Source organism: Numida meleagris, chromosome 7, assembly GCF_002078875.1.
Source record: "Numida meleagris isolate 19003 breed g44 Domestic line chromosome 7, NumMel1.0, whole genome shotgun sequence".
NCBI lineage: Eukaryota > Metazoa > Chordata > Aves > Galliformes > Numididae > Numida > Numida meleagris.
Window position 1 is genome coordinate 14,637,595 of NC_034415.1, and position 23,396 is coordinate 14,660,990.

Sequence of the window (23,396 nt, forward strand, 5' to 3'; positions counted from 1 at the left end):
TTGGACACCTGCTTTCTCTGTGCAGTGGCACACGCTAGGAAGTCTAATGCCTATTTTCTGCATATATGATTGTTTCAGGAACTACCAAAGGCTGAAAGTCATGTGATTCATAAACACATCCATTTGCTCTTTATTCCTAGAAAAGTCTGTTGGAATTGTACTCTACAAACACAGCTCTGAGTGTGAGGACCTGTGGTGGGTACCATGTGGAGTGTCCCACATCTTTGGGAATCTTCAGAATTAAAGAGAACGTACTCAGCCCCTTCTCCTGGCCTACCTGCACTTGAAGTCATGCACATGTTCCTCCTCACAGCATAACAGGCTCCTGATTTTCCCAAATGATGTCACATTTCCTTTCTCCTCCCCATGTTTTTCATCTCTCTTTGCTCATTTGTATAATGCATCTGCGTGCTCTGTTGTTTTCAGCTTCTCCTAATTTAGTACCCTGGTGAATTTCTCACTCTCTGCAAATCATTAATAAGAGGCTCCATGGCTCTGCTTACAAAGGAAGATGCTGTGTTCCCAGGATAGCTTACAGACTGGTGTTTATCTGTGCACAATGTTTAGGAACCTCTAGCTTTGTTTAGGTATTAAACGGGTGGAAAATGATCTCTGGATTGTAACCTGTTTGCCTCTTCCATTTGAGAATGCAAGGAACACAAATTCAGAAGTTGCAGGACGTGAGAGGGCCTGTGCAGCCTTAGGGAAGGGGCAGTTTGCCATGTAAGCAGAATGAAAAAAAGAGATGAATGAAGTGCCAGCTGAGCCTGTGGCCCGTCAGGCCCCAGCCTGTGGGCCCATGAGGGCAGCCCTCTCCTCCTTCCCATCCCCTTCTCTGTGCAGCTCACTTCAACCTGCCACCATGTTTGATGGCTGAAGAGCTGGCATGAATGGGTGTGTGCCTGAAATGCCCTCATGCTCTGCAAGGCCGAGCTGGCTGCCTGTGTATAAGGTGAGAGGAATTCTGCTCCCTGCTGCCATTTTGGTGCTGCTCCTGCAAGAAGCCAGGGTTCAGGTGATTGCTTCAATCCAGCCAAAATCTCTGTGGCCTGTGCTGCCCAAAGGAGCGCAGTGTGCTGTGTTGGGTGGCAGCTGGGTGAGGGACCAAGTCCAGCCCTGTCAGGCTGCCCGAGTGCCACAGGGACATGGAGGAAGCAGTTATTAGGGTGGCAAGGGGAGGGTGGGTTCATGCAAACTGAGGGGTTTAGCACAGTGCTGGTGGGAATGTGGCTCCTGGTGCATTAGGGCTTGCTTTTAGGGTGGAGATGGCGCTGCTGCAAAGGCTGTGTGCACCAGGCGACGCCCAGGGTCTGTCTGTGCCCACATATTAAAGCAGCGTCGGACCAGCAGAGTTGTCCCTTGGTTTTGCTTGTGCTCCCAGCTAGAAGCTTTCACTGGAATGTAATCGCTCTCCTACCCTGCTAGGGCAGCCAGGATCGCTGTGTAGCTGCACCTCTGACTGGGGTAAAGGCTGCTCTTGGCATCGGTAGGTTTTTGGAAGCACCCTGCTGGCCATGTCTCCTGGCACAGATGCCCTGTGCCCTTGAGCCTTCTTGCAGCAGTGCAGGAGGGAGCCTGGTGCTGCCAGGACAGTGGTTTTAACTGTTTTCTAAATTTGGTGTCCACGTGGCACAGAGGGAAATAAACCCCTGGCCCCTCTGTACAGCCGCATGTGCCTCCTGCTGCTGCTGTTAGCAATGCTGCATGCAGTCCCCCAGTGCAGACTGGGAATCAGGGGGCTGGTGGCAGCCGGCAGTGTTTGAGGGTGGGTAACACCTGACAGTGCTGCCTGAACTCGCTGTCAGGTTACTCATAGATAAAGGTTAGCCTCAGTCAGCAGCAGGGTTGTAAACAGAAACAAACAGCTTAGCCTTTGCTTTTTCTAGAGGGAGAGGTGCAAAAGGAAATTGAATTAAAAATTACCTTTAAATGAGCTAAAGGCTTTTTGCAAGCCACTTAGAACTTTAAAATCTCTGATATTAACAATGGAACCTATTTAAAATAATGGAAAGCTGCCATCTGCTGGTAAAAAAGTAATGCACATAATGAAGAATCAGACTTCGGAAGTGATAAACAATTCTTTTGTATTTGACATGCCACAGTAAATATATATGTGATGTGGAAGCTGCATATATTTATTTTACTGTTTTTCATCTCCATTTGCATTTTCATATAGAATATGCTAAACAGATGCGTATAACATAACTAACTTTAATGACAAGCGCAGAAAACCAAAGACAATAAGAATAAAGAATGAGGACTAATAAAAGCGGATGAGCGATCGGGGTGGTGACAGCCTCCAAATGTGTCCTATTTACATTGCTAATAAAGAATCACATGTACTTCCTTCTTTGATCCCCGCAACGGACCCTCCTGTATGACCAGAATTGTAGCACTGGGAAACATTTCCCAGCTTCCTCAGTGTGATCTTTTTGTGTGTGGTTTCTTAGTTAAGCTTGTAAATAGGAAGCGGGTCTTTAATTGTTTCTGATTTAGGTAGGTCACCTTCACCAATACACAAATTTCCCATGTTATAAGCTAGGTCGACTATTGAATGAATGTGGGAAGTACTTATTACACAAATATGAGCAGGGAAAATAATTCAATTAAAGGGCCGCTCCCACATTATATGGCCACCGGTCTCCATAAATCCCAGGTATGAGTGCACTGCAGGAGAGAGACCATCAGATTTCATGTTTGTGTAGTGCCTACCAGGTAGGTGTGCTGAGCGTGACTGGTCCCTGAGGTGCTGGTGCACTATAAATAGCGGTATTAGCGTGAATTACCTCCTGTGCAAACACCAGGCCATTTGGCTTTGTCACATGCATGCAGTTTTCTTTTATGATTTTGGTTACTACAAACATAACCCGTTGTTTCAGCAAACTGATTTTGTCATAGGAAATGTTTAAAATGGGCAAAGAAAAAATAGGTCAGCTCTTCCTTTGAAATCAGAGAGCAGTGTGCATTTATAACATTTCCCAGGTTTATTTCCTTGGAGCAGGTTTGGCAGGTATGAGAGGAAGTTAGAGATTTATTTTTGGTGCTATGTACCAGATGTCATACCTGCTTTTCTGAGACAGCGGCTTTTATCTCCAGCAGTACCTGCTTTAGTAGCGATGAAAGAAGCTACTCGAATCCCATTTAAAGCATGTAGTGTGTACTGTTTGTATGCTGCTGAAGGAAAGGAAAGGCTTCTTTGGGAGACTCCGGGCAGAGTCTATGCATCATCATAAAGTGAACATGTTTGCATCCCTCTTGGAAGTGTTTTTGCCTCTGTGAAATGAGGAATTAATGCACACAGATCCAGGGTTTGTGACCCCAGCACAGGCTGAAGGTCTACAAGGAAGCCCAGTTTGAAGTGCTGTTGTGTTTATGGGGACTCCACTCGTGGCTTGTTTTGTAACACTCAGATTGCTCTTTGTAAAGGAATGGTTTTAGGGAATCTGTGGTGCTGTGCATACTACATTCACACTGGTCTTCATTAACTCCAGCGCTGCTCAGCATCATGCCTGATTAGGCCCTGCTTGGTGTCAGAGGAACACTAAGAATATAGGGCCAAACCTTCTGCTCAGGAAAAGCACCATGACTTCTTTGACTTTCAGTCTGTGGGCGATCTAGCCTGTGGTAAATGATCACAGGGGCCCTGTTTACTGAAATGCTCCAATAGAAACACAACATGATCAAAGGGAAACAGAGCCAGGGGAGCAGCAGTGCCCATGGATACCTGTGAGCAGGCGGGAGCTGAAGCACACAGCTGCCATCAAAGACCCTACTGTCCTCTGCTCTGCTCTGCCACGCTTCCATGTCCCCGCTGATGGGATGCTGCCTTCCAGCTGAAGCATGACTGACGGCTGAAATAACAGTCCCAGTTTGTTGCAGGTATGCCAGTGACCTGCATGACCTGTAGGAAGGATAAGGGAAAGGCAATCAAAGCGACACACTCCCATAGCCTCTAAGGGCTGTAAAAATGGAAACCTGGGAAACAAGCTAGTAGATATGTGAAGGAAAGAAATGAGGACTGGCGTTCACCCTTCCCTGCTAATATGCTAAATAAGGAGTTCAGTGAGACTGAGATTTGACCCAGCAAGAGATAGCAGATGAGTAAGAATTGATCAAGAGCTAGGGCTGATACTTACTTCGTTTTATACTTGAATCACACTGTTCAAAAAGTCCCTCAAACCATAGAAGGCTGGGGCTGGGGCTGGCAGGGGTGAAGAGGTGGGTTATGGCAAAGGGGAGTTATTGTCATTACATAAATTGGAGCAGTTCAGGCCTTTTGAACCGTTTAATGCCATATCCCATTTGTCTCTTATGAGCTTGCTTTGCTGTGAGATGTGGAAGATTGTGCTGACAGCACAATTGGCTGTTTTCGTCCTCTGTGTTTCTAGAGAATTAAGCTGTGTCGTGCCTATGCTATGTTTGAAGTTTGGCAAAGGATTTACCATTCTTTTGGCCAATGTTTAATCCTATTTCTTTTTCATACTACCCCTCACGTACCTCCTCTTGAAATGGAGTGGATGGGCTAAGTAGCAGTAAAGCTACCAGTGGTTTACCTAGAAGCAGGAATGCCATTAGTAGCTAGGTCCTAGCAAAGTGTAGTTCTCAAGATGAACTGAGATCCTGTTTTTTTTGCAAGGATTATTATGTGGCGGACTCAGAAGGGATATGTAGCTGTTTACTGCTGTTTAGAAGGCAATAAAGCATTCACTTCAGAAGTAAGAAATATGAAATAGACATTATTTCACTGGGACAGAGAAGGAGGAATGCAAAGAGAGTCATGTAATGGCTACACAGTTGTCAGCTGTTGTGAATGTAGTGACATTTGGAGACCTCTGTTATTCATTTGAAATAAACAATGGAATAGGACCCATGTGCTACATGCTTGTCAAAGCCAGGCGTGGCCATCGGCTAACGTGCTTATCGGTCAGGCAGTGTACGTAGTGATATTCTCCTTTCACACTGTCTGCTGACTGGAATTGGCCCCACGAGGAAGCCAGGTGATTAATCTGCAGGGGTTTATTTTTTCTGAACTGTTAATGTCCTCTGTTTCAGAGCAACAGCCCATGGCTCATTAAGCAGGGAAGATTTGAATGCAAGTGTGAAGGGCAGCACGGAAAGATTCTCCACACATCTCGTTTGAGCTGGGAGATTAGAAAGGTCGTGTTGGAAAAAGTTTGTCCTATGCTGGGACTGAACTAGTGCATTCTGAGAAGCAGCAGCACCATTAGAAATACTTACATATTGCAGTCAATAGGGATAAAATCTAAAGCAACGAGGCTCTTGCAGGGTGGTGGCAGACACTTGGTACTGGCCCAGAAGCACACAGCTGCCGCGTAGCTGACCTGCTGGGAGGATCACGCTCCTTTTAAGTCTGTTGCTCCATTTCTTTGGTGATTACATCTCTCTCTCACTGTGTTCTGCCCGCCCATACCGCTTGTGTGCTCTGCTGTCAGATGCTGAGAAAGCAAATGGGGTTGCTGAGCCCAACTGCCTCAACAGAAATGCAACAGAGGAAGTGAATGCTTATTCTGAAAGATGTTGAAATATTAGATTAATCTTGAGATCATCTGGATGTTATTAGGCCTCATTTATAGTCTGCTGTGCCTGTATTGAAAATTAATTTGTCTTCAACTGAAATATTTGAAAACATGTTAAGCTAGGGAAAATATTGCTCAGACAATATGATATTATATAAGCATTATTTTATTGTCCCTGGTAACCTTCTTGAGAAACATGGAAGCATTTCAAGGCAGTTTTTACAGATGGGGAAAATTAAGGCTTTGATGTACAGATTTAGGTGAACACAGCCTCGTGTCTGCTGGTGGTGTGCTTGGCCCTGCTTGCTTTCATGCTTGCTCCCCTGAATTCCCGGTCACGGGTTAGCCATGTCCCACACAGCTCTTGACAGCGCTGATTTCATCCTGTGAGGGAGTCTGTGCCGAGAGGGCAGCCATGAAGACAAGCTGTTGTAGGAGAGGGGCGAGGACGACGAACAAAGGGCTGTCTTGCATCAGGCTGAGAGGGGATGTGCCAAACGGCTGTTCTGAACTGGGGTCTCTGGAGGGGAGCGTGGCAGAACACAGTGTGGAGGGGGCTGTGTCACAGCCCTTTGGGTTGGACAAGCAAAAGCAGTGAGGCAGTATTGGGAATATGGAATGGAGTTGACAAAATCACGGGCCCAACATAATAATTTATAGGCTCCAGAACAGTTTGGGCTCTCTGAAGTGTAACCGTAGTGTTAATTTTCCCATGATCTGGACTTCCACTGGTCTGCAGAGATACAGTGACAGTGAGGATGCATGCAGGAAGGAAAAGCAAACATGCTGCAAGGCTTTCTGGGCTTTGCTCTCTGCTGAACCTCTACTGGCTTATTCTTTATTTTTCTCTCTTGATATTCTTTAAAGTTCTATAAACAGTTAGAGAAAATTTAGCAGTAATACTGCCTGTGGAGACTAGGAAAGTGAGAATACGTTCTACATCACCACTTCCCTTTGTTTGTCTTTTTTATCTTTTTATCTTTGATCAGCTGCAGATGAAATACCCAGCTAACTGCTCACACACCCAGGGCTGCCACTCATGCTGATGGAACTCCCTGACACAGGGGTATGCTCCGCAGCAGTCTGGCAGCATCCACTTCTTATTCCAATGCACTGACAGGTCACTCAGGGAGACTAAGTACCTCTATTCTGGAGTGGAAAAGAAAGTGCAATTTCAATTTTGTTTTGATTTGAAATTTTTCATCTACCTATCAAGACCAAATCCTTGAACTATTTACTTAGAATAACTGAAACACCCCTATCTGAAATAGTGGATATGCAAGATTTAGCCATTAAAGAGTTGGGGTAAAATTAAAATCCCTTTCAATAATAACTAAAGTCGGAGAAAATCTTTCAAGAAAATTAAACACTTGATCAAAAAGAGAGAGGGGTTATTGTTGAGAGCATAAAGATTAAACAGGAGAGTTGTCTCAGAGAATAACCATCAATGATAAGTAGCAGGCAGTTAATAATATCCCCTCAGGGATCTTCTTTTACTCATGTAGGTTTTTGGACAAATAGAATATTACATCTTTTATAGCTAGAGCACAAGAGAGCTTTGTGTCATTCCAGGATAGCAATAAAACTTCAGTGGAATAAGGACAACTGGAGAGGTGAGGAAGGGGGTAACCCAGGAGCTGAAGCAGTGGGGAAGCAGCGGTCTACCTTTCACCCCCCCCCAGGCTCTGAGCACCCATTCGCTGTCCTCCCTTCCATGCCCCTTTTTCAAATGCGTGGTGCTATATCAATGCTGAGATGTTGTATGGCATCGTCCTGTGTTACACGGCAGCTGAAAATAGATGGAAGATGAAGTTGACTAAGGGTGTGATTCCGTGCTGTAGTTAAGAACTGGTTTAGAGCTTGAACATGCAAATGGTCGAAGTGGCAGAATTAAAGGGATGGTAATCTGCAGCCAGGGGAAGGCATGTAGGGTAGAAGGGCTGTGGGCAGGAAGGTTTGGAGGACTCCTCAAGCCAGCTCTGCAGCTGGAGAAACTGTAACATGAAACGACTCCCTTGATCTCTCATTTTTCTTCTCCTGCTCTCTCCTCCTATGTAATTACAATAATAAATCTTGTTGTTCCTGAACCATCTTGTGGCCATTGCAAACATTTAAGAATTAATGCAGTTTTCGCATGTGATGCACATGTTCTGCATGTCCCCTTGTGTCCCTTCATTTATTCATTTATCATGTACACACAAAATTCCCATAAAATATTAATCTGAAATACAAATCTCTCCTTGCACCCTGGGAGCATTTGCATATAGTAATGTTAACGAGATTATTAATTCCGCATGCACAGTCTGTGGGCCGCACACAGGGCCAAATCTCTCTCAGCATCTATACCAAAATCAGTGACAATTTCAGAAATATTATTTTAATATTAAAAAGTTAGTGGAAAAGGTGTTTCCTAGAATTGGGGCATTTCCTTCAAATTCAAACAAGAGAATTTGAATCTTGTCTTTTGTTTTTTCCTTCCAAGTATTTCTTTGTGGAAGGAATTGTATACTGCTTGTATTTCTGTCTGATGGCTCCTTATAAATTAGTACAGTCTGGAGACAAAGAGATTTATTTATTTTTTTAACAGTGCTGTAATCCATTAGGAATCTGAACATTTCTTTTGCTGTTCCTCTTTTTTGGGACCATCGGGAGTAGCTACCCTTCTGCAAGGCTGCTTGGGGGCCAGGCTGCCTCTGTACCTCTCCTGCTCATCCTTACCTCCCGCCAGGCAAACCCTCGGGTGCTCTGGAGCAGGGATGTGGCACTTTAGGACAAAAGGTCATACCAGTAACGAAAGGTGTGTTCTGTGGGCTGCACCCAAATCCCACTGTTGAGAGATATCAGGGCACATTGTGCCCCTTCCCCAACGTCACTTCTGCAAGCAAGCCATCTCTCCTCCTTGGTGGACTGGGAATGGTCACGTTTCCCTAGAATGAGCCTTAAGTCACTGGAGCTTTCCTAAAGGCTTCTACTGGGAAAGTCCCAGAGTGGGAGCTCCCTGCTGCAGGGGACAGTGGGGCGAGACCTTTGCCCGCGCAGCATGGGGCCCTGCAGCCAGGCAACATGGGGCCTGTGCTGAGCACTGCACCCTGGGAGCTGGGCCTCCTGGCAGGTAGCACGCAGTGGGGCCCAGCCTGCTGCACTGGGGTCTCATGGCATGCTGGCTGTGCTGCCATAAAATCAGAGCCCTTCTGGTTTCGGGAAACAATGTATTTTCATTTTGACTCCATTTCTCTGATGGTATTCAAATGTAGATGTCCGCAGTGTGAGAAATCAGTGCTTTAATATCCACAGGAACAATACCTCCACCCTCAACAATGAGTGCTAACAATGAAGCACTCATTTGGCTATACAGTTTTTTAAAATATTATCAATGAAGCCTGTGAGAAAACTTCCCCAGCTGGAGCTGAGCACTTCCATGTGCTCTCTGAACTGGGGACTGTGTCATTAGTGCGATGCTTCAGGATTGACTGGAGGTCCAGAAGAAATGCTCCTAACTTAACCAAGCCATCACATTTCTCTTAATCATTACTACTACATCATCTTTTTTTTTTTCCTTTCACTTCCTTCTTATTCACGCTTAAATGAGAAACATCTGTTTCCATTTTTCACATTGTTCTGTTATATGAGTAACGATATTAAACATGTTTTTTTCTGCACTGTGAAAGAATAAATTAATGCTAAGTTTTGTGAAGTACTTTTAAAATACTAAAGCAAAACATCTGTTTCAGCTGCAGGTCATTACAATGAAAAATCCTACTCCGTGTGTAGTGCAAAACTGCTGAAAAATGTATCAGCCCAAGCACATTTCCTCACCTGTCCTTTACTATAGCAATTGAAGATGGCCAGAGGACAGTAAAACTTGTATTTGGGGATGGAGCAGTTGCACGTGCTCACTGCTGTGACCCACAGCAATCCTCGTGATGACGGATCCTGCTCTGATGTGGTGGTGCCCGGAGGTTGCCCCAGTGCCATAGCGTCAGGCTGAGCGTCTCCATGAGCGTGTTTCAGCAGGGCTGGTGCTGTACAGGGCTGCCTGATACCCTGTGAGCAATACCCTTCAGTTGAAAACAACCCCCAAGTCATTTAAGGTTTGAAGGTTGTTTCCAGGGCATGTGGATGGAGGAAAGCTCAGTTGGCAAATCCTCTGCCATGGTGAACTGAGATGCTCTTCTGTGGCAAAGACCAAAAGTAGATGTCTGTGTTCCTTTGTTGATAATGATCTCCTTTGTAAAGCACTTTGAGGTCTACAGATGAAAAGGCAACAAGTACCTTAGAGCTTGGCTATTCATAAATAAAACAATGAATATTAGAAACAATGAGTGCAGTCACTGAATTATGCAGGAAGAGCCTGGCCTTTTGGGCAGGTCCTGGCAGGTAGGTAATAGCTTACTCCTACGGGAGCCTGGGTCCACCCTCATTTCCCTCTGTCTTTAATTACAAGGTCCATATCCTTCTTAAGTGTAAAGGAGGTGTTCAGCATCTGTCAGGAATGGCGTTCAAAGCTGCACAGGGATTTTCCAGCATTTTAAAAGGGAATAATTTTTTTGTTCTTGCAGTCTCCTAAAGCAGCCCTGTGCTCACACATCGCTAGTGCAAACAGAGGTGATGGTTTGGGATCTCTAGCAGCCTGTGTGCTGTTTGTAAAGTGTTCTGGCTCCCGTTTCATTTAAACATAGAGTTTTGAGACAGGAGCCTGTGCACACAGTGCTGCCCTCGGTCTGTTCACCTGCAGCCTTCCCCACCCCCAGCGTACGAGCATGATTTCCTTTCTGCACTGCTCTGTCACAGCTTGGCAACTTTCCCAAGACAATCCATACCAGAAAGGAGAATATGGCTGCAGAGCGGCACAGACAGGAGCAATGCCGATGGAACAGCTTCATTTAAATGCCATGAAACGTTGAGTTGTGAGACATAACTGAAAACAAATCACAGCCCCTAATCTCTACCATCAGTTCTTCTGCTTGCCCTCGCCATCAGCAGCACCTAATAGCCCCTGACTGTCTCCACTCATGTCTCCATCTTGTTTGAGAAGCTGCCTGCGGCAGAAAGCACAAGCTGCTTGGTAAGCGGTTTGAGGGGCAGTGATTCTATTTATTTATTTATTTTCTCCTAATTCCTCGTCATCCTCATGAGCATTTCCCCACTGATATGCCTGTGGCATCATTAGGTGTTTAATGAGAGTGACGCCTTAATGTTATTGTTTTTATAGCTCATTTTGTTTTGACAGCTCTTTGGTTTTGTGGCAGTTTCTGGTGGGTGTGCAGATTTCTTCCTATACCTAGCTTTAGGATTTGTAGAAATATTTATTACAGAGGTATTGTCGTAAAAACTGACATAATGGATTGTCAACATGTATTATTTTTAAGTGTAATGTGTGTTCAACAGCATAGAAATTTAATAACCAATTAATTATTTGAGTGTGTTTCTTTTTTATTTTAACTGAAATATCAGTGGTCCACTAATGGCCACGTCGAGGCAGAAGTTAAGCGCAGTTTTGCCCTGGACAATCCTATTGGGCTTCATTTAGCTGCTCTGAGACCAGTGTGGTCTCCATGGGTTGTGGGCCACCATCTCGCTTCTCTTCTTCCTCACACCCAGAATTTTGATCATTTTATGTTGTGCTCAGAGAGAAAACGCCAGCATTGTATCTGCAGGACACAAGGCTGCTACAAATGTAAGTCTCGGACAGACGCGTGCAATGTCATGTTACTGCCTGTGTTTAGTCTACATGATGGCTGTGCTTCATTCCTTTCTTTACTGATTAAATTAAATGGATGTAATTTTTGTGTACAGACAATAGCATAATTCTTAGGAATACGCTGTCTTCATCTACCGTGTCCCATGGATGATCAGCACCGAGTAGTGCCTTTATTTAATGGCTGTCTATGCAAGGAAAATACTGATATTTTTTACAGACTAATATCTATTAAGCTCTCACTTTTATATTATCTTCCAAGTGATCTGGGTTAGGGTGCCAGTGCATGTTGTCCTACTGCCACAGCAGCAGAATAGATCGAATCCATTCTTCCCCGGCTGTGAGCCTTAGAACAAGCAGGCTGCCCTTGTGAATTCAGCTTGCTCGCTTTCAGATGAGGAGAGCCACTGGGGTGAAGGACAGTGAAGGCAGGCTCGCTGCTTCCTTGCAAAGTGTGCACCCTGTGTAATGTTTAAGGGGAGCGAGCAGCACCTTGCTGCAGCCCCACTCCTCCCGCTGACCCGCAGCAGTGCTGCCTGGCCCGGCCTGAGGCTGTCCGCAGTGCAGGCCCGCAGCTCTGTGCCTCTGCTCCCAGTGCTGCACAGCCCCAGGAGCAGGCAGTGCTGCCTGCCTGTCCTTGTACACACAGCTACTGTTTCAAATGTTCTTCCCGCTGCTTCCAACATCTCTACTTTTATGTCCTTGTTTACATTTAATAGAAGTTACAGCGGTTAACTGGCTTTATTTTGGAAACCTTGACATTTCTCTTGCCAGTACCGAAGCTGTGAAGATCTGAAACAAAGACGTGCCTTTTTACTCTGTTCCTTCTGATAGGTTTTGTCATTTGGCAACTGTTGTTCTGTTAGACTTTGCAGAATTTGGACAGGATTCTGATCTCCTACAAAGTGACACATGCATTTATTAGAATGCAGGAGCAGGTTTGGGGCCTTTTTTCTGATACACCATGCTGGGTGCTGTGCATGAGAAATTAGAGTCTTTCTGTTGTTACGTGACCCAGCAAGCTGCGGGAACTTCTAGGGCTTCTAAATAGTGAAATGAAAACCAAAATAATATTCCCTTAAGGGAGAATGGAAAGGGATCCAGGCTACCCTTCTGCAGGTCTCCCAGGCTCTGGTAGAGAAGGATTAAACCTGGGCGAAGCCAGCCCTCATACGCTTATAGTTCCACTGACGTAAAACAAAAAATAAGGAACAATTTGGGATTATTTCTACAGGCTCTTCCAAGATAGTTCCTACTTTCATCGTTTCTCCTGAAACCCAGCTGAGTGTAAAAAAAAAAGAAAAAAGAAAAAAGAAAAAAGAAACAACTGTAATTTCTAAACTTAATGAAACACAGGACTTGAGATTTGTTCACTCACTGTGTCGAGGGCCTACTTTTGAAACTTGTGTGGAAGAAAGGATCCCATGGTTCGGATGGCATTGCAGTTGACATTGAAGCGTACTTCATTTTATGTTCGGTTGTTTTTCCATTTTGCTGTACAGGTAATCTCTTACAAGACATTGCCAAATTAGCAGTGGGGAACTCCCCAAGCCATTTAATTTTCCTGCTTCTGCTGGGAAATGGGATTTGTTCCATCAGCCGCCCTGCAAGCGCAATGTCCTCACCCGACTCAGAGCAGGAGAACTGCCAAGTGCTGAGAGCCAGCGAGCCCTGTCCTCCTGCCCAGCAGAACTACTCCTATGGTACCCTTAGGGCTTTATTACCTGGCCATTGTCTGCCCTCTGGGCTCCCTGGGAGTGCCCCAGCTAGGATGTTGCGGGGAAATGCCTCAGAAACCTACTCTGTTCCCCCTAACGCCCATGTATGCCTGGATCACCTCCACTGCTCAGTGCCTGTCCTCAGGGCACCCCTGTACCTGTCCAACAGAGCCATATGGCCTGGCGCTGGGCTTTAGCTCTGCCTGTACACATGCCATACCTGCCTGCCCTGCCCAGCACCATCTGGCCATGTGGTGACATGTTCTCTGTGCCTCCCAGCCCGGCTCCTCCACCTGGTCTTGCGCTGTCATCTGCAAGCTCTTTGGTCACTTCGCAGCCGGTCTCCTCCATGCCTGGGAGGCTGCAGCTACAAGCTGAGATCTTGCTTCTGTTAACTCAGACGAGCAGTAGCCTTTCTTCCCAGCACTACCAAGTCTGTTTCTGAAAATTAGGACCCGAGTGGGCCATCCCCCACTGGCCTGAGAGACGTGAGAGAGGTGCTGGCTGTCCCAGGGAAAGTGAGGCACAGGTAGGGGAATGGCCTTGATTCATACATTGTGCTGCTGTTCTTATCCCTCCTCAGCTACAGACTCAGCACGCTCATGTGGCATGTCCTCAAACATATCACATGCCATCTGCATACAAAAACCAAACTAGTGGGCAAAGGAAGCGAGTCCAGTGAGCATTCAAGCAGGAACCCTGCTCCCCCAGCCAGCAAGCATTTCCCCATCTGGAGCTGCCTGGAAGCTCCTGCCTCTTCTCTTGCCCTTCCCCACACCTGTGGCTGCCCTTGGCATCAGTGCTGGGCTGAGGAGAAGTGCTGGGAGACACCCAGTGTTTCTGCAGCTGCTTGCTGTGAGGCAGCACCGCTGCTGTCCCAGCAGGTGCTCAGGCCACTGCTCGCCTTCCTCAGCCCAGTTCAGTTGGGTCAGCTCCTGCTGGCCAGGGTCTAGCAATGAAATGAGCTCTCATTGTGTCCTTATTTCTTTATAAAGGATGGAATAAAGAGTAATGATGGAAGTGATCGTATACAGTTCATGCTTAGTGAGTACCCATTGTCTTAAATTAATCCTAATAACCCAGTTTTTCCCAGCATGTGCCATTTTAACAGTTACTGTGAGAAGCTGTTCTTCCTAATACACTATCACAAATGTGACAACAATGTCCTCTTTTAGGGTATGTAATTGGTAAAATGTTACAAAAACATGATTATTGCTCCTTCATAAATGGGATATTTTTAAAAGTACTCTCAGTCTTACACTGATTGAGCTCAATGACTTGCTGATTAAGATGTCTACATGAAATTTTAAACCACCATTACCTTACTGGCTCCTGTAATGGTTCAAAATCAGGATTTCCTTTTGAGCAGAGTAAGTAAAAACAGTTTTCCCGTTTTAAAGCAGAATGTGAACATTGTAACTCAAAGCTGAAAGTATGTTTGAATGACCATTCATACGTAACTTCTTATGGAAGAATTTTAATATGCTTGGGATGGAATTTGAGAGAGACATCGCTATATTAATAGATTTCAGAGTTTCTTGAGAGCGTACAGACGCAGCTGCATTTGTTGAAATTCCCAAAGTGGAACTACTCTGCTAACTGTTCCGCTCTCACAGAGAGCCCATTTTTACTCTGTCAGTGGCCTGTGTGGTCTGACTAAAAATACACTTCCAGTGCCTTACCTGAGCCCATTTCCACACGCTGACCTATGAACACATTGTTGGGAACCAGAGCCAAGTGATATGAAACTGGGACACACTGTAAAATGAACATGACTGTTTCTCTGCATTTCTTCATTCTTTCTTTTGCCTGAGAATGTTCTGCTCAGCTTGCATTCCAAGATACAGAAATAACTACTTTATAATTACTTTAAAGATGTAGATTTCTATTACTAGGAAAGTTAGTGATGGAATTCTCTTTCTTTGAGCCTTGTTGAAATCTCACTAAAGTCTTTGAAGCTATTTCACTGAGCTTATAATAAGATGTTTTATGTTCCTATGAGCTTCATACTAAAAGTAGCATTATACTACAAGTTTGGCCTGCAAATCCCAAACCTAAGACAATATTTCTCGAATGGGATAGTAGCAAGTGAACTGCTGAAAAAATAATTCATCTGAGAACATATGCAGGACGTGATCTGGAAATACTGGATGAACAAGAGAGACGAAAATTTTAATGTAACTTTGATCATTACACTGAAGATACTTTGTGGCAGATGAGTTGTAAAGGATGTGGCCAAGGTGGGAAACGGAGATGCTTCTCTTTTGTTTGCATAGTGAGGCAGGGAGGCTGGAAAGAAAAAAGTTGCCGGATAATGAATCTTGCATTGTGATAACCCTAGGTTTTAACTTGCTCTTTTCATTTTTGACATTAATTTTATTCTACAAGAGGAAACTTTACATTCCAATGACCAAGCTGAGATATGAGATGCACAAACCAACCACGCCATACGCTGATTCTGTGCCACCGCAGAATCTGATAAATATTTTTTCAAAATTGGGTGATAACTCTTAGCTTGACAAAAACTATCACAGTTTTATATATTTTTTCCTCCTTTTCAGGATTCAATTACAAAGATGTCTGTTTTCATGCCCTGAAGATATATACTTATCTATACAGCACAATATACACTAAAAAAGCTTGTGTAGTGTTTTAAGCTTTATCTCTGATGTTAGGAAGCTCAGCTATATTCATAATTAATTGTCTTGATCAAACCCAAACTCCTTACAATTAAGAAACAAACAGAAGGTATGGCATATCAAACAGACTTTCTGCTGCTGTGATCTTATCTAAAGACAAAATAAGTTCCTTGGTACTCTCACATTAATAGTAATAAAGGGGTTTTTTTTGTTTTCTTTACTTCTTTAAATATTATTGTTACTATGTCTTCCCATGCACTACAGACGATACTACAGGAGCTCTACAGATGATGACAAAGATTTAGGTAATTGTTTGTGTCAAGCATAAGGACAAGAGGGTGTATGACTTAAGGCAAGAAATCACAATTGCTGATGTAGGCCAGGCAGGACAGCAGGAAGCTGTGGGGAAGAGAAGGCGGCATGAAATCCTGGCTGGTGTGTAGTGACACCCTGGCAATGCCAGTGACAACTGAGAGATGCTGTTCATTGTTCATTTTTTAAATATACTGCACTTGCTTCTAGAGGCTGCAGTTTCTGGTGAAATCGTCCATACTTGGACTTTTCTCCTTAATTCTCTCTGGCCAGGTGACTCTGAAGTACAGAAATAGTGGGTATTGCCTGCCAATAACAAACCAAAACCTTGTGCCCCCTGTGAGGATGTTGAAATGGTGATCAGCCAAAGGAGGTGGCTTTCCCCCTTTGTGCTACCTCTGTCCCTCACAGAGACCTGTGCAAGTCACAAATACAGATTTGCAGTGTGGCTAAAAGGATAATAGTCACAAGCTCCCCTTGTTAAAATTGCTCAGGACTCCAGTGTGTGCCATGGGTGTGACTAACACCAGTCCCAGAGGCAGACGTAGGGAGAGGTGGGGTGTGACACAGCTGAGAGGCTGCAACATGGCACCCAACAGCCCAGGGCAATTTCCTTCTCCTCAGCAATGCTTTGCTGGCGTAGTGTGGTTGCACTGAAGGTCAGACACAAGGTCAGTGGTGGTAGGAGCTGGACTCTTTTATGTCCTGTCTTCTGCAGGGATACATTAAGGTTACTAGAGGGACACCTGAGACAGGGAATTTGAAATTACTCCATCTTCTCTCTGTGTGCTATTTTGGTGCTGTAATGTGAACTGAATCATCAGACTGGGTCAGCAGAGCTATGATAATTTATTCCTATTATATCTAGGTCCTTTCCATTATCTGTTGAAGGCCAGTTTATTGCTGCAGCTTTTCTCCTATCCCACTGAATTATAATTCATCAACAGGCTCAGGAAGAAATTTGTTACCGTTTTTTTGTTCGTAGCATATTTTCTTATATTAATACTTCCTGTGCAGGATACAAATGGCAACCCTCCAAGGCAATACACTGTTGTTTTTAAGAAGGTCAATGCTATAATACATAGTAGTATTTTCCTGCTCTGCTTTCTTGAGATCTTTGAATTCCGTGAGACTTGAGCTCAGTAAGTCGGACATGAAAAAAGAGATGTCAGCTCCTCCTTTTTAATGTGGGATGGATTAGAATAATGCAAGATAAAAGCAAAAAAAAGCATAAAGACCAAGGTTAATTTGGTCTATTGATAATTAATCCAGGATTTGCTAACTAATGATGTTTATTATGTGGTACCTGAGGAACAGCTAGGAATGGAGCCTCGTGTGCCAGGCAGCCAGTGCTGTCCCAGCAGCTGCTCCTCTCTGACCAGATGACAATAACACTCCTTACTGGTGTGAGGCTGAAAGCAGGAGGCAGCTGTGGGAGGCTGCACCCAGAGCCGGTGTCCTTGTGACAAAAGCTGTTTTGTAATTGCAGCAGCAGGCTCAGCCAAAGGAGCAGGTCTGAGCAGCAGAGACTGTGTTTCCACTCTGCTGCTTATGGAGAGAAACTTAGAAACAGGAAAACACTGGCAGTTGTCTTTATTATTTAATGTGGGAAATATTTTCCTTAGTGGTAATTTAAAAGGGTATGACAGTTCTAAAGGCAATTCACAGTGGCAAGTAGTACTGCTTCCTTAGACAGAGTCTCTAAATATCCCTCTGTTGCAAAGTGTTGTACCTCAGGACTAACCTTACCTTGGGATTAGTCAGGAGAGTAAAAGGCTTTATTAGCATGTAACTTTACCTATACATTCTTACTGCCCTCTTACTGTTTTATTGGCAGTCCTAAAAGTTTTATTGATACTGACAAAGATGACTAAAATATCTTGATTTATAGCAGAGGAAAAAGATATGAGTAGATATTTTTTTTCTGTCAGAGAAAGACAAGACTAGACAGTCCTCTTTAATTAATGTTGACAACTATTTCAAAAGAGCCTGTGAAAGAAGCAAGCCAACAGAACAGGAATCAACAGCTCAAACGAAAAAAGTTAAATCATTTTTCTTCTTTCAGTTTTTAGTGTTGAAGTATATCAAACTGCTCCAATTAATTCTGTTATTAGTTATTCTAAAATATCGGTAGGAATATGCTAATTACTCTTTGTAGAAACAACCAGTATATTGAGTTCCATTTTTTTCTCTGTATTGGTGGAATGAGTAGTATTTTTATAAGTATTTTTATAAGACAGGCCAAGGAACTGGAAGGATCGCTGTAGGATGAAAAGAACTGTGCAGCAAGGTGAGCAATAGCACACAGATCTTTCACATGATGTATTTGGGGCCTTGTTTTTGTACTTGTGAGGGACGATGACAAGATAGTTTTGTAGGTAGAGGTTATGATACTTTTTTAAAACAATGATCTTAGCTATAAAACCAAAGCATTAAGTCTCAAATACTCAAGAACTTCTCTACTTTTTGACTTTAATGTAGTGAATCGAATGGAAGATGCTACCTTTTCCTATAAACTCATTTTCTGTCTGAAATTCTGATGTTGAGGATCATTGCAATTTTAGAAATATTATGGGTGATTTCTTTATTTTTTTTTTTTACCAAAGGTCACAGTATGAAGATGAAATCAGTGTGGTAAGTGGAGAGGGGAATTGCATAGGATTATCGCAGCATACCCATTACCTGTGTTGTTCTTTTGAAGGTCATACTATTCTACAACTCAAAACTATGTTATCTAATATTTTCTCTGGTTTTGCGTTGGTTCGTATATACAGGGTAAGCACAATATTTTGCTAATGAAAGAAACATGTAAACTGAAGCTGAAATTTTCAGAGTGATGCATGTAGTGGCTATATTTCTATGGTGAAGCTCTTTGCATAGAATTAATGAAGTGCTTGGGGTCCTAGGGAATAAAAGGTGCTATATAAATGTAAGAAATAATCATTAAAAAGTTTTTCCCTCCAGGCATTTGGGATTGTGCTGTGTTTCAAGGAGGCATTTGCAATCTTCTTTCATTCAAAATACTTCAGCTTAGACCTGCTCCAACTCTCTCTCTGCAGTGTCATCTGCAAAAATGTTTATATGAAGAAACAGTTTCTGAATTGGTTTCAGTTAATCATATTTTGCTGCTAACATGAAAGAGTCTGCTTTGGTATAAGCTTTTTACAATCATTTAAAGACCAAAAGGAACTAGGTAGCAACCTTTCCTCAAGAGGTTTTCAGTTGCTGTTTTAACCATTATTAGGCCTTGTCTGCACTGGTGGAGGAATAGCAGAGGTTCATGGCCAGAATACATGGGTACAAAAAGCCAGCTGTGCACTTCAGGGATTAGAGTTCAAGAATCATCTCTTATGGGCCTTTGTGGCTGCGCGCGTTTGTTAACTGATCTTAGAGTGCCTCATTGGAGGCTTTCTCTTTCATCCAAAATTAGACTGATTGGTTTTGTATATTTGTGTATATTTCTAAACTCTTTTTAACCCAGCATGCAACATTTAAGATAATTTACCACTTTTCACGTATTATAAGCGTAAGTGGCAAAGCTGGCAGAATCAGAAATCAAATGAGTTGTGAGACGACTGGACACAGCCTTAATAATTTTCCTCCACTGTCATTTTGATGAAATGGTGCAGTTATGTGCCCCATGAATTCACACCAAATGTAGATCTACAATGTGTGGATCGTAAGTATTTTTATAAAGTTTAGTACTATTTACGGAATTGGAAATTTTGGGTCACTAACTTGAGGTACTACATGAAATGCTAAGTATCTTTAAGCTCTTAACAAAATTGTGAGATTTGGCAGCATTAAAGTTCGGATTTCCTTATGCTATCCATTTTACTTGTTTACATATGAAGTTGAAGTATAATAAAACACTTCATCTTCTGTAATACTTCAATAGAATTTGGTATTTTCCTTCAACTATTAGTTACATAATCAAAGCAGGAATTGCTGTTGCTTACAAATTACCTGGTAGGGGCAAAATGGAAGTGAGTAAGTATGATTACCTTAAAATAATTGGGTACAATAAAATATATGATATTTAACAAGAAGTATAGACCCAGTATCTATACAATATTTGCTTTTTTGTGTTTCTATTTGCATTTTGGTTAGCATGGAGTACATACTAACAAGATGCTTAGAAGAAATCTGTGGGTTGTGTGAGACGTTTCTTGTGTTAAGGAAGGGTGGAAAACTATCCATACGTGCTCCAAAATATCAGAACTTGATTTTATAAATGTATCTTTTTCAGAAAATTCTCAGAAGAGTAACATTAGCACTCATCAGGGGACTGAGTGCTTCAGGGTACTGTTAATGAAATTCATAGCCTTTTGCCTGTGGGCTATCAGTTTGAATTCAGTTGAACTCAGTGGAGATTTAAAATTGTCCTATTTAATGGCCTTTTAGTCATCTCTAATGAGATGAGTTTGGTGGCTCTCAGTCCCATAATGTAAACCATTTGCTCTGCCTTCTCCTAACTGGTAAGCTCCAGAGAAACCCAAAAGTTTAATGGATTCTGGGGAAAGATTCATCTGTTACCATGGAAAAGCAAACCAAAGAAAAGAAAAAATCTTGGTGCACGCTAGTTACATGAGCATTAACAACCGCATTTGTAAATGTGGAATCTGCAGTGATATATGAAGTTTGTAAATTAGCAAATTAGCTGAGCATGTGTTATTGCTCTCTTCAAATACCTGAAAGGTGATTGCAGTGAGAGCAGGGTTGGTCTCTTCTCACTGGTGACAGGTGACAGGACAAGGGGAAATGGCCTCAAGTTGCACCAGGGGAGGTTTAGGTTGGATTATCAGGAAAAACTTCTTTCCAGAAAGGGTTGTTAAGCACTGGAACAGGCTCCCAAGGGAGGTGGTTGAGTCACCATCCCTGCATGTGTTTAAAAACCGTTTGGATGTGGTGCTCAGGGACATGATTTAGTGGTGGGTTGTTAGGGTAGTACGGTTAGGTTACAGTTGGACTTGATGATCTTGAAGGTCTTTTCCAAACTGAGCAATTCTATGATTCTATGATTCTATACGTTGCTGCACAGCTGTATAGAATGCAGTGCGACAAAGACTCCCAAAGGGCTTATCTACACCTATATGTAAGATCGCACCAACACATTCAATGTTTAAATGTCTCTGGGATTTCTATCAGATATATATATATATATATAAATGTATAGGATCGGAACAGCTATCTTGATATTAACTGCAGTTGTGAAAAATGATGCAAAAAAACCTGATTTCCTAATGTGCCTCCATTTCTTCTCAGCAGCATTAAATGCTTCTCATCTTTTCATACAGACATTCAGCTTGTTTTTTAAAAAAATGGGAATTATGTTTTCAGAACTCTCTAGAATACATATCAGTTTAATTTATCCATGCTGTAGTGAAACTTTTCCTAATGTCTAACCTAAATTTCTTTTAGTGCAGCTTGCAACTGTTACTTTTTGCTCTTAGCTGGATGGATTTAGCATAGTTCTCTATTCTCTAGACTAAGAAATCTCAATCATTCCTATTTTCAGTTTGGGTTAGATTTTTCAAAAATTCTGATTGGTTGGTTGTTTTTTTTCCCCTCCTGTTCTTTCCTGGACTCCCTCCTATTGGTGTTCTTTGAAAGATACATTTTCTTGAAACAGAGAGCCCCAAACTGAACACAGTATTCCAGCCAAGGCCTTACCAGTGTTAAATCTGAGGAGAAATTCTTTGTATGTCCTAGATATGACAGTTCTGTTTACACATCTCTTTGTACTGCAGCTTTTTTCACAACAGCGTGACATCGTGGATGCATGTTCTGTTCCAATTTACTGTGGTCCACAGCCCCTGTTCTGAAGCCATGGTGTTTATTCATCTGTTCCTAGCCTTGCAATTGTGCAATTGTTGTTTTCCCTCTTGAATGTAGAAATTGACAGTTGCATGCTATTTCTGCAATCAAGATCATTTGGAATTCTATTTTTGCCCAGAAACATCCTTACAGCTCTGCCATTTTGTTACTGTTGGCAACTCACAGAATCGTGTAATACCCTTAGCTGGAAGGGACTCAACTCTACTCCATTACTCATGTAATTAGAGATCCAGGACACATCCATGCCCAAGGAACTAAGTTTGCTATATTCTGCTGCTATTCACAGAGAAGCACTGCCTATTACTTTTTGAGTAGTTTTGTACCACTGCAGTCTTTTCATTCTGTTCACATTTCTTTCACTTGCTCAGTTATTGAGTTCTGAGTCAGTGTCAAAAGCCTTACTGAAGTTAAGCCACAACAGACCTACTGCTATTCCCACCTGAGGTCCATTATACTGTCATCAAATGGAATGAGTTTGGCTTGTCATGATTTTCTTGACAAATCCACATCGGCTGTAACTTATCACTTCATTAGCTACCATGTACTTAAAGACGTGTGATTATCTGCTTCAGTATTTTTCAGGGAAGGGACACCTGAGTGATTGACAGTTCCTGGCTCTTCCTACACTCCCCTTGGAATTGCACGTACTGTGAGCTCCCTTTTCCCCTCTTCTGAAGCACCAGTTGTCTTCATGAGCTCTCAGTGACAACTGCTCACACCTCTGAAGTCGCTTTATCACCTTCTCACTCTAGTGTGAAATCCTTTGGGCCTAGCAAATATGAAGAAAATCTAATTTATCAAAGCAGTCTCTAATTTACCAATTTGTCTCCCTTCAGTCCTTGCCCTTTTGAATTGGAGCTTGCCATCACAACCATTAGTCTGAAGGACTGGCAGTGAATGCCAGTTTCTTGGTGTTCCATCACAGGTGCTCCCAGGGCAGAGCAGCCATCCCCGCCTTTTCTCCTCTCCCCTCGTTGCTGCTTTGCTCTGGGTTTCCCGCTCTGCTCTCTCATCGCCCTCTCACATCGTTTGCCAACCGCTGTTTGTTGCAGGACTGCCTCTTTTGTGCAGCTCCTTCGGCGTTTGACCTAGTTTTCCACTTTCTGTGGGAAAGGCGCTGCTAAGCAGCACGCGCTTCGACCTCCCACTGCCCCGCGCGCCGGGGAGCCCGACACAGGTGACTCTGGGGCAGGAGGCGGCCGCGTTCGGCATTTCGCCTTTTGAAGAGAGCTGCTAGGAGTTTTTCCTCACGCCCACAGAAGGCATTTCCCCCTTGCGCTCACAGCGTTGCCGGGGGCAACCCGGGTGCGACGGGAGCTGCGCGGCACTAACAGCCCCGCTTGCGCACGGCGCCGGGAAGGCGAGCGAAGCCCCGACCCCCCGCCTCACGGCGTGAGGGGGCAACGCCGGCACGGGAACGTCGGACGATGCCGCGCGCATGCGCACTCCCCTCCCCGGGACGTGGGATTCCGTGTGCGCGTGTGTGCGGAGGGGGGGCGGGAAGCTTGCGCGATGACGTCATGACGCCGCGCGCTGGACGTAACCCCGGCGTGACGCACACCCCGGCGAGCCCGTGAGTTTCCCGTTATGCTTTTTTTTTTTTTTTTTTTTTTTTTTTTTTCCCTCGGCGGGGAGCAGGGGGTGCAGCGGGACC

At 43.6% G+C, this 23,396-nt stretch overlaps 1 protein-coding gene across 6 annotated transcripts in view; it reads left to right on the plus strand.

Moving 5' to 3' along the window:
* The window catches only part of ZNF644 (zinc finger protein 644), a 77,335-nt gene that overhangs the window by 1,827 nt on the left and 52,112 nt on the right, over window positions 1–23,396 (plus strand). For 3 of the 6 annotated variants that reach the window (XM_021404182.1, XM_021404178.1, XM_021404172.1), the window contains exon 1: window positions 23,210–23,315. The exons of 2 other annotated variants lie outside the window; for them this stretch is intronic. The gene's annotated coding sequence lies outside the window, so the exon portion shown is untranslated. Of the gene's footprint in view, window positions 1–23,209; window positions 23,316–23,396 lie in introns of those variants that run through there. One more of the 6 variants, XM_021404181.1, reaches the window with a different exon arrangement.